Source organism: Eptatretus burgeri, chromosome 1 (assembly GCF_056783735.1).
Source record: "Eptatretus burgeri isolate ZD-2024b chromosome 1, Ebu_testis_v1, whole genome shotgun sequence".
Taxonomy (NCBI): Eukaryota; Metazoa; Chordata; class Myxini; order Myxiniformes; family Myxinidae; genus Eptatretus; species Eptatretus burgeri.
The window spans coordinates 104,068,284-104,075,783 of record NC_140961.1 but is presented as its reverse complement, the minus strand read 5'-3'; the positions used below and the strand labels follow the sequence as shown (position 1 = coordinate 104,075,783).

The 7,500-nt window shown below is 38.6% G+C and overlaps 1 protein-coding gene and 1 long non-coding RNA gene across 3 annotated transcripts in view; one reads left to right on the top strand and one right to left on the bottom strand.

The window, feature by feature from the left end:
- The window catches only part of LOC147035092 (uncharacterized), a 260,465-nt gene that overhangs the window by 153,261 nt on the left and 99,704 nt on the right, over positions 1-7,500 (bottom strand). The gene's annotated exons all lie outside the window — the stretch shown is intronic.
- The window catches only part of LOC147035094 (uncharacterized), a 382,679-nt gene that overhangs the window by 355,616 nt on the left and 19,563 nt on the right, over positions 1-7,500 (top strand). The window lies entirely within an intron of this gene.

The following is a 7,500-nucleotide window of genomic DNA, read 5'->3' as shown; positions in this document are numbered from 1 at the left end:
CGTGCTCAAGTTCTGTGCAGGCAAGCAAACAAACAAAAGCAAACAAACAAAAGCAAACAAACAAGAGAGATGCCGTACATAGCACACTACTTGTGAAATCCATAAAACAAATTTGATCTTCAAAATAAATGGTGTTTCAATTCATTGACCAAACATGCAAATCTTCTTCAAATTTCAAGTCAATCAGAAGAAAATTGAGAATTTTAGAAATTCCATCTAAGTTGTTGACCTTTCACCTTCATTTACCTTTTTCTCTACGTTGCCCTCAAAAATAATTGGTGGTTGAATTCAGTGACCTGAAATATAAATCCTCTTCAAATTTCAAGTCAATCAGATGAAAATTGAGGATTTTAGCAATGTCACTTAAGTTGTTGACTTTTGACCTATATTGACCTTTTGGCTGATGTTGACCTAAAAAATAATTGGTGGTTTAATTAATTGACCTGATCTGCAAACCCTTTTCAAATTTCTAGTCAATCGGATGAAAATTGAGGATTTTATAAATTTGACAAAGTTGTTGACATTTGGCTTATGCTGACTTTTTCCCTCAAAAACAATAGGCTTCTTGCTTATGATGAACTCTATCATGTGATAAAGTTTCATGAAGATCGGTATGATAAAATATTTATAATTGTCTTCAAAAGAAGTTGTACAAACACAAATCGCGACACGAACTGATGGGAAGCTCTATATTGCCTGGTCGAGTGATTGTGTAACCAGGCGTGGCCATCTTCGAGCCCCCCCCCCCACCCCGCCCCCCAAAAAACGATGCTGCTCCAGTGGGTGATATGCATTGAGGTCTCTCTTCAGTAGTACTTCACTGCTCTGTATACGTGTATTTTGCTCTCTTTATTAACTCGAAAATATATATATATGTATATATATATATATATATATATATATATATATATATATATATATATATATATATATATATATATATATATATATATATATATATATATATATATATATACTCCCTCAAAGGAAAAACAACAGAAACAAGTACAAAAAAAATTTTGAAACATAAAAACAGAGGGATAATACCTCAAATAAAACAAACAAACAAGGAAGGAATGACACCACATTACAAGACCACAATCCTCTTCTGAATTACCATCATGACATCTTTTGACATTATGCCATCACAATCCCACAACAACAATAAAACGTCAAAAGATGTCATGATGGTAATTCAGAAGAGGATTGTGGGGTCATAATGTGGTCATTCCTACCTTGTTTGGTTGCATTTTTTGAGATTTCATCACTCGATGTTTTTACATTACTTTTTAAATGTCTATATGTATATATATATATATATATATATATATATATATATATATATATATATATATATATATATATATATATATATACATATAGACACACATATCTTCTTCTTCTTTCGGCTGCTCCCGTTAGGGGTCGACACAGTGGATCATCCGTATGATCCGCATAGTGATTTGGCACATGTTTTACGCCGGATGCCCTTTCTGACGCAACCCTGGTCGCCTCTTACGACACAGAGATATGCTACACCTATTTTAATTGGGGTATACACCAGCCCAGTACACTGGTACTCACTTCGACAACCTCGGAAGGATGACAGGCTGAGTCAACCCCCTGGTGTATTAATTCAGTGGCCCAACGGGGCTTGAACTCAGGACCTTTTGGATCCCAAGCCGCTGCCCAAACCACTGCGCCAACACCAGGCTCCACAGTATATACATATATATATATATATGTATGGTTGATCCAAAGCTCATGGATAAGCATGTACATGTATCGCACATAAGGATTCGAAAGCACGTTTGATGGACAGTTAAAATAAGTGTATTCTAAAATGGAAGACAAGGATATTACAATCGTAGATATTGGATAAATAAATACAATATATGTGGTTGAAATCTGTGATTCCAGTATCACAAAGCATGTGCTCAGATGGGAAAACCAAACAGGCTAACCCAGGATCCCATACCCTTCTTTCATTAGTTTACTTTTCTGAGACCATCTTTCAAATCCTTCATGGATTACAAGAACAAGCTCAAATGAGCTAAGATCCTCGTCCTCTTAATGATGACGTCATAAAAACGAATATGACGTCATTGTGATGTATCAGGTTTGCGATAAATTATCTGTGCTAATGCCTGGCTTGATCCCTGCAAACAAAATTCAAACTGCTTGCCTAGTTTCGGAGATAATGGTATAGGCGATTTCCATTAGTGGCGATATTATGACGTCCACTTTTTTCTAGCAAGAATTTCCAAAATCGGAGAAGGTTACTGCCTGCGCGTGGGCTTTTTGCATATACATGGCAAGTTTCACGAAGATCCGATGAAAACTCTTGGTTTCGAATCCCGCAAACAGAATTCAAAAAGCTTGCCGAGTTTCGGAGATAATTTTTTCGGCGATTTCCATTAGCGGAGATATTTTGACATCATACCTTTTTTTCTAGGAGGAATTTTCAAAATCGGAGATGGTTACTGTCTGCGCAGGGTATTTTTACATATATACGCCAAGTCTCAGGAAGTTTCGATGAAAACTGTAGGCTGTGAAACAAAAAAGTCCACAAGAAGAAGATGAAGAACAACAACGTGAGTAAGACTTGGAGATCCTGCACGAGGATCTAAAAACACAATTACAGTTCCAGTTTATTATTTACCTCTAGTTTGAGTTTTGTCCATGCATGGCATAATCACGAAACATGTATTGTTCGTGGGGCATTTTCAGATTGAACATAGGTCACATTTAACTCTGATAATGTTCGAGCAATTCTATTCATTTAGATTTAGAAGAGTGAAAAATAATAAAATGATGATAAATGAGAATAATTTTATAAATCGCAATAAAAATCCAAGTTTAAGTTAGTAAAACAAAAAAATGGTTTTTGAAAGTCACTATGATAAAACAAGTCATTCCAAATAAGAATTACAAGTTAAATTTACAGGGAGTATTGCTAACAAACGAAGATAAATAGAAGAAGAGGAAGAGATGGTAGAAGAGGTGAGATAAAAAGGAGAGGTCATTCATCTTGTCTGCTGCCTGTGGCTGTTGGTTGCATCATTGCTTGGAACATGGCTGTTTCGTTGATGTCGTTGATAATGAGAAGGACATTAGGCCCCTGAAACGGTAGGTTAGAGCAGGATTGGGAATTTGTTCAGGATGTAGGCATAGCTTGCCAACTATTCGCAAAAGACACCGTGGGATCGTTAGCATCCACCAATAAATGCCAGCATATGGGATGCCCAGCTCAACATACATCCGAGGGACATACATTGATGAATAATGTTACCTGTCAAACACTGGGATGATAGTTTATAGCTGGGCTGAGATTCAAACTCAGGCTAGACAGCTTAGTGTGAGTGTGTACACATACCTCGAAGCCATCTGAACAGTCGAAAGGAAAAAGTAAAAGAGGGATTAGATTATAAGAGGAAGAAGTGTTGGAAAATTAAGAAGATAAAGACAAAAGTGAGCTCTGATGTTGGAAAACATCTATATCCATAAGGAAAGGATGATTGTATTGGAATGTATGGAAGAAGAAATAAAAAAAACTTAATAACGGTAATATTTAAATTTTGGAAGGATAAGACAACACAAAGTTGACAATGGATATATTCCACATTGCACCAGCTTCCTGAAATGCCATTTCAGTTGTGATGCCACCTTTTCACGAGGTTATTACAACAATAATTACGGTCCGGTATAGTTGAAACTCATTAAACGGCCGACTAGAGTGAAAAGGCCGAGTCAAGAAGGAAGCTTCTGGAAGCATTTTCACAAAAATTCCTGCTTTATAGACAATGGGTAAATGGTTACGGGATGCAATACTTTATACTTCAACAAAATATGAGAATTGCGGTTAAAAATAGCACAGCACTCCAATGATGATGGATGGCAATGTGATCCATAATGATACTTAATGCACTATTTTTCTGGGTGGATTAGAAAGAGAATGATATGTGTGGGAATCCACCTGTTGCTGCCAACTCCAGAGCAGAGCAGCCCACACCCTCTTAACACCCCTTCCCCTGTCCTTCTCACTACTACACACCGACCCAGACTCGCCTCTGTCCCTTCCCACGCAATGACACGATGTAAATTGAACCAAATCACAGGGTAAAACAGCACGTTTGTTAAACTCAGAAACCTTGATTTCCAATTAACTAATATTCATTACATAGTTCTAAATGTAGAATTTGTGAAATGAATATTTGTTAGCAAAATAAATGTGAAGTTAAATTAATATTACATATGCGAAAACCGAATATGGTTTAAGCTTTCACACTGTAAGTTTTAGGAACAATGTGTGAGTAATAGGAAGTACTTTCACGTTTAAAATTTGTAGTTACAGTATGTATGTATGTATGTATGTATGTATGTTCGCAGAAACTCTCCGCACAGCAGAACCACAACCTTTTTTGTGTTCATAGCTCACAATAATGTAGAGAGGTTGGGGTGGGGTCAGGGAGGACAGGGTAGGGAGGGGAAGATTAGACTTTAACTTTTCTGAGTGTTATTTATAGCATTTATATTGATTGTTCATGCTATCAGTGGTGTACAAGTTAGATGCGTGTACATGACTGAAACAATCATCAAAGCAAGAGCTGAGGGGCTGATACAATAATTGTGAGGGAAGGAGAGAGTGAGAGTGAGAGCATACTCATTTTTGTATTTTTTTTTTTAATACAAAGTTGAGGCTCATGGAAGGGCAAGAACATGGATAGAACGGATCAGGATGCAACAGAACAAAAGAACAATTTAAAAAGAGAGAAGGAAACAGCAACAGCATGGATGAGGGACAACTAGAGAGAGACTTGGACAAATAAGGGATGTGGAGAAGAATGAGGGCTATGTGAGGATATACGAGGTGGACAAGATGGATACAGAGGCAAAATCTCAGGAAGGACAAACTGGAAATTTGGAAATCTGTGGGATTGAGGAGGGGGGGGGTTAACAAGGGTAGAAAGGATCATGGTTTTGAATGGGGATGACCTGAACAACTGCATAGGTGGGGAAAAAGAGGAACGGATGAGTGCAGGTGAGCAGTGATTCTGTATTTTGGGAGTTTCACCAGAAGGGGGTTTCTCGTGAACCACATGGACTACAGAAACCAGGGGGTGAGGGGGGAGGGGGGTAGAGCATGGAATAAGCAGAGGGTATAAGACCAGAAAGGAGGCATAGAAGACAGAGAGACAGACTACCGACCTGTCTGTGATGTGAAAGTAATACTACCATAGACTCAGTGATTGGCCTATAATGATAAAAAAACACATTATATATCAAAATATTCATAATCAAATTATCTTAACCTGTACAAATGAATATGCATCAGAAGTGGGTGATGTCACAATGTACGAAGAAGAGCTTCAGATATCGATTGTGTGCATGTTGGTGAAATGAAAAAGACAACCACTTGATATTTGATTGCTTCAGAAGATTGCTGATGATTGTTCACGTTATCTTTCCTTGCCAAAAGATTCTCTTATTGGATAATCATTTTTGAGGCATGTTGAGACATATTGTAATAAATTACTCAAGCCAGAACATCCCCACGGTGTTATCAGAGAAACATCAATTGTGCACAAAGCAATGCGCGTCGATCTCCTGAGTCACCACGAGCAGGCATGTTATTTTTTTTCTCTCCATTTTTCGATGGCTGGCATTCACTGGACTTATCATGCAATGATTAATCCAAAAACATTAGTGTTTTTCTCCAGTGGATTGACTTTTAACAGCAAACAAAGGATCTGCACACAATCTGTAGAGATATTTTGGTGTGGGAGAAAGTCGATGAAAGAGGAAGAAGACAAGGTTTTGGATACCTATATAATAATATTATACTACGAGTTCCCTTGCAAGGAACTTCAATGCAGGAGGAGGACATGAGGTCCATCAAAGTGTACACAGTGCTTACTATGTCTATGGTTGTTTATACATCCTCTATTATTTTTACATGTTTAACGTCAAGCAAGGAAGCTGCACGTACCATTTTTAAAGCATACGGTATGATTCGGTCAGGGTTTCAACTACCGTCATCCAAGACTCCAAGTGGATGCTCTAACTATTGCACCACATAGGCTGGTACCATGCCAATACACCACTTAGTCTCGATGCTGCTTGCGGAGGTTACTTCTGGGTTCTCAGGGGTTGAAGGAGAGCTTACTAGATGTCGGAGAGCAAAGACCATGAGGGATAGTGGAATCAAGAAGACCACATGATGTAGTGCTGTTGAGACTGCATGGTGCAGTATAATATTGGCCATGGGGATGGTAGTGTAGACACTGTCATGGAAAACCACACCAAAGGGCATGCTTAATGGTCACATGTGTTTGTAATGGTTTACATCATGGCCAAATCACAGCTCTGTCCTACCTTGTATTATGCGAGACCGAGAGCACTGATTAACCATTCAGGCTTACACAATGACTCCTGCAATACAAACCAAGGGATAAAATCCTATGCCTGGTGTTGGCTTAATGGTTCAGGTGGTGGGCTTGGGATCCTCAGATCCTGAGTTCAAATTAAAATCCCACTCGGCTGTTGAATTAATACAAGGTGGGGTTGACTCTGCCTGTCATCCTTCTGAGGTCGGCAAAATGAGTGCCAGCTTGCTGGTATCCTGTGTCGAAGTGGCGACCTCTCCAGGATTCTGCCCAAGAGCAAAGGAGACTGCTTAGGCAGCACCAACACTCTGCACAGAGTATGGTCCCAATGGATGGATGGATGGATAAAATGCTAACCATGTCAACAGGTATTACAATCATGGCAGGAAAGGTAAAATTTATGTCAATATTTAAGGCAACAATTTACACAAATGATGTATTTTGATACTAAATGAGAAAACTGCTGAACTGAGTAAGAGAAGTATTACCCACAAATGATAAGTCTAATTGCAACAAAACATTAAATGCTTCATTACCATGCTGGCCTACCAACAATGCAAACACAAGCTTAACAGCAGTTTTTCATCGCATAGTTGACTCATCCGAAGACGTTGTGACCTCCACCACTGAAGGTCAGCAGAAGCTATGTTTTCACCCCTGTCTATCTATCTGATTGTGACCATGATATCTCAAAAAGCTATGGACGGTTTCAGACAAAAAATTTGGTGGACAGATTGGGTGTGTGACAAGGATGAATCGATTCGATTTTGGTGAAGATCCGGATCCAGATGCAATAATTATTTCAGTGATTCTTCACCATTGAGAGATGGGGCCAAACATGATATATATAGCACAATATATATGTCAAAAAGTTGTTGATGAGTTATAACAAAACTTGGTGGATGAGTTGGTTCAGTAACAAGTGCAAGCCGATGAGATTTTGGTTAAGGTCCAGATCCAGATCCGGCCAATCTGTGTGATAGAAAACATAAAATCTTCTGCCTGGCGGAGGTATGTGCTCTCCCGAGTGCCTAGATGCTTTGACAACAAATATCAAAGCATCTAAGTAACTCTTGGTGAGTCATCCAGGGGCAATGCACTCAAGTGAGGAAAT